The sequence below is a fragment of the Electrophorus electricus genome, unplaced genomic scaffold (genome assembly GCF_041902795.1).
Source record: "Electrophorus electricus isolate QZ-2024a unplaced genomic scaffold, ASM4190279v1 Scaffold84, whole genome shotgun sequence".
Taxonomy (NCBI): Eukaryota; Metazoa; Chordata; class Actinopteri; order Gymnotiformes; family Gymnotidae; genus Electrophorus; species Electrophorus electricus.
In genome coordinates this window covers 107501-111613 of record NW_027658801.1, presented here as the reverse complement: position 1 = coordinate 111613, position 4113 = coordinate 107501, and the positions used below count along the sequence as shown (strand labels likewise).

Below are 4113 nucleotides of genomic sequence, written 5' to 3'. Positions count from 1 at the left end.
CCAGCGAGTTTCGTGCGAATCGGACCTGGTCCGGAAGAGATACGAAGGGAAAACTCATTACTCGTCGGGGTGGCACATCCAGGCTCTCGACCCTCCCAAAGTGTCCGACCAGGGTGCACCCTGCCGGGCTAAGAGAACAGCCAGGTGAACCCTGGAGGTTCCGAACTCCAGACCCCTGGACCCGACGGCTCAGTCCGCCTCAGGTGCACTACAGAGGTCCTCGGGCTGTCCCTGAGTGCATTAAAACGGAAATCAGAATTACTCCCCCGGGTGGCACTTCCAGGCTCTCGACCCTCCCAAAGTGTCCGACCAGGGTGCACCCTGCTGGGCATGGTTAGCCGCCAGCCCCCTTCCTGGAGGTCTGGTTGGCACGGGGTTTTGCAAATAGGTCCCGTCGGGTATATGGGAGAGCAAAGAGAATCAATGGGGTCCAAGCACTAAATTCATCCAGTGGCGTTCTCTGGAAGCCCAAGGGGAGTCCGAGGGGTGTTCGGCCGGCAAGGGGAGCTCTCCCTCGGACACATGATCAAACGCCTGTCCCCTACCGGAAAGTGGTGTGCTCTGGATGCCCCCCCCCCCCCCCATCCCCCGAGGGGGGTGCTTATCCCGCGAGGGGAGCCCTCCTCGGGTTAAGTGAACCATCATGCCGATTCCCCTATGGAAGTGGGCACATCCAGGCACACAGTCTGCTTTGCTCTCCCCGACCCGAGTGCGTCTGTTGGGCTGAGTGTACGCCCAGGCAACTGGATCCAATGGCTCAGTCCGCCGCAGCGTGCTTCGACGATGGGTCGTACAGCCATGCCACCAGGGTGGGCGTGTTTGTAAATGTACCAGTGGATTCTCGTCGGCCTGCCACATCCATGGTATCGACCCACCAGGCCTGTCCGACCAGGGGTTGACCCTGGACGGGCACGGTCTGTGGTTTGGCCCTTGTCCTAGATGAAATCGGGCACGGGGTTTTCTGGCCAGGTACCATCGGGTTACTGGGAGAGCGGCTTCGGTCTCCAGGTGAGACCAATGGTGAAGCAGCACGAGGCAATGGAGAGCATGCAAAGCGATGGGGAAGCCATGCACGGCAATGGCCACGAAAAAAAAAAAAAAATCACCACGGAAGGAACGTGAAGAACAAGGAGGAGTGTAGTGACACTGCCCAAAGCTGCCCGGTGTTGCAGGGGTCTATTGGTGTGTTGCTTCCTTGTTTGGTAGAGTGGAGTACCAGACCCGCCAGGGGTAGGCAAACCATTCCCCCTACGGTAAGTGAGGAGCCAGCCATTTGACGAGCGGGTGTCCACGTGTACGGGTGCGAGCGCTATCCCCCCACACGGGGTTAGGCCACGGCCTTAGGTGGACGTCTGCCGACCAGCCCCGGCTGATCCAGAACTTCTGATGTGGAGAGCGGTTTTGACAGATCCTCCCTGGTTCTAGCGGGTCAAGCCTCTGATGGGGGGTGGGGGTTATTTGTAACCCATCCCAGAACTCTCTGGGGGAGACTCAGACGGCCAGTCTGTCTACTCAGTTGTCCTATACTGGTGTCTGTGGTTTGGGAGGAAGGGAGTGCCCTGCTTTGTTGGCCTCCTCTTCAAACCTACCTGGGCCCACGAATCACTCTTCTTGGTTACATCACGAAACGTAGGTTGAGCGAGGCTAGGGGGGAGGGAATTCGACGAGGTCTTTCCCTTGTCCCCCCACCAGCGGCCCACGAAAATCAAAACGGCGTGAAGAGAGGGAACGCCGAAAGCACCTGGAGTCGGCCGTCCGCACCTCCGGAGGAGGTGGACGGGGTACGGTGCGGGCATGACCGGATGGGACAGCTTTGCATCAAGGTGAGAGGTCGGCGTCCGAAGGCCAGAGGGCGGTGCGCGAGCACGTTTACACTGGCCGCGGAAGCTGTCCTGGGTAGCCCTGTATGGCGTCTGGACCTGACGGCGCACGCACTTACAACCCGCTGCTTCCTAGCCCCCGGAAGGGGAGGCGGATGTCACTCGTGGTTCATCCCAGACCACGGTGCAAACTACCTGGTTGATCCTGCCAGTAACATATGCTTGTCTCAAAGATTAAGCCATGCAGGTCTAAGTGCACACGGCCGGTACAGTGAAACTGCGAATGGCTCATTAAATCAGTTATGGTTCCTTTGATCGCTCCACACGTTACTCGGATAACTGTGGTAATTCTAGAGCTAATACATGCAAACGAGCGCTGACCCTTCGGGGGATGCGTGCATTTATCAGACCCAAAACCCATCCGGGGGGCTCGGGCCCCCCGGCCGCTTTGGTGACTCTAGATAACCTCGGGCCGATCGCGCGCCCTCCGCGGCGGCGACGTCTCATTCGAATGTCTGCCCTATCAACTTTCGATGGTACCATAGTCGGCTACCATGGTGACCACGGGTAACGGGGAATCAGGGTTCGATTCCGGAGAGGGAGCCTGAGAAACGGCTACCACATCCAAGGAAGGCAGCAGGCGCGCAAATTACCCATTCCCGACACGGGGAGGTAGTGACGAAAAATAACGATACAGGTCTCTTTCGAGGCCCTGTAATCGGAATGAGCGTATCCTAAACCCATGGGTGAGGACCCATTGGAGGGCAAGTCTGGTGCCAGCAGCCGCGGTAATTCCAGCTCCAATAGCGTATATTAAAGTTGCTGCAGTTAAAAAGCTCGTAGTTGGATGTCGGGAGTGGGCTGGCGGTCCGCCGCGAGGCGTGCCACCGCCTGTCTCAGACCCTGTCTCCCGGTGCCCCCCGGATGCCCTTGGCTGGGTGTCCGGACGGGGCTCGGAGCGTTTACTTTGAAAAAATTAGAGTGTTCAAAGCGGGCCCGCTTCTCGCCTGAATACCTGAGCTAGGAATAATGGAATAGGACTCCGGTTCTATTTTGTGGGTTTCCTGAACCAGGGCCATGATTAAGAGGGACGGCCGGGGGCATTCGTATTGCGCCGCTAGAGGTGAAATTCTTGGACCGGCGCAAGACGGACGAAAGCGAAAGCATTTGCCAAGAATGTTTTCATTAATCAAGAACGAAAGTCGGAGGTTCGAAGACGATCAGATACCGTCGTAGTTCCGACCGTAAACTATGCCGACCCGCGATCCGGCGGCGTTATTCCCATGACCCGCCGGGCAGCGTGAGGGAAACCACGAGTCTGTGGGTTCCGGGGGGAGTATGGTTGCAAAGCTGAAACTTAAAGGAATTGACGGAAGGGCACCACCAGGAGTGGAGCCTGCGGCTTAATTTGACTCAACACGGGAAACCTCACCCGGCCCGGACACGGAAAGGATTGACAGATTGATAGCTCTTTCTCGATTCTGTGGGTGGTGGTGCATGGCCGTTCTTAGTTGGTGGAGCGATTTGTCTGGTTAATTCCGATAACGAACGAGACTCCGGCATGCTAAATAGTTACGCGGCCCTCCGCGGTCGGCGTCAAACTTCTTAGAGGGACAAGTGGCGTTCAGCCACGCGAGATGGAGCAATAACAGGTCTGTGATGCCCTTAGATGTCCGGGGCTGCACGCGCGCCACAATGGTTGGATCAGCGTGTGCCTACCCTACACCGAGAGGTGCGGGTAATCCGCTGAACCCCATTCGTGATGGGGACTGGGGATTGCAATTATTCCCCATGAACGAGGAATTCCCAGTAAGCGCGGGTCATAAGCTCGCGTTGATTAAGTCCCTGCCCTTTGTACACACCGCCCGTCGCTACTACCGATCGGATGGTTTAGTGAGGTCCTCGGATCGGCCCCGCCGGGGCTCCTCGCGGGCCTTGGCGGAGCGCCGAGAAGTCGATCAAACTTGACTATCTAGAGGAAGTAAAAGTCGTAACAAGGTTTTCGTAGGTGAACCTGCGAAAGGATCATTAACGGGTAACGCTGTCCGGCGTGCCTCCTCTCCCGACCCCCTCGACTTCGCCGTCCCCCCGCGTCGGGGCCCAGGGTCGAAAGGGTCTTCGGGGTTGCTGTTACACGTGGTCGCTTGCAGGTCAGGCTGGACAGAAGGCATAAAGGAGGAGCCTAGTCCCTCCCACCCCTTCCTCGTCCTCCGCCTCTTCCTCCGCGTCGTCCTTCAGCACCCCCCCCCCGCAGGCCCCGGTATTCTCTGGGTTCCAGCGCGAGAGACGCGTC

General features: G+C 58.2%; 1 non-coding gene across 1 annotated transcript; it reads left to right on the top strand.

The window, feature by feature from the left end:
- Positions 1-2012: 2012 nt before the first annotated feature.
- LOC145656635 (18S ribosomal RNA) lies at positions 2013-3851 on the top strand. Its single transcript, XR_014122238.1, has one exon. It is a non-coding gene; the product is annotated as an 18S ribosomal RNA (ribosomal RNA).
- The last annotated feature ends 262 nt before the right edge of the window (positions 3852-4113 follow it).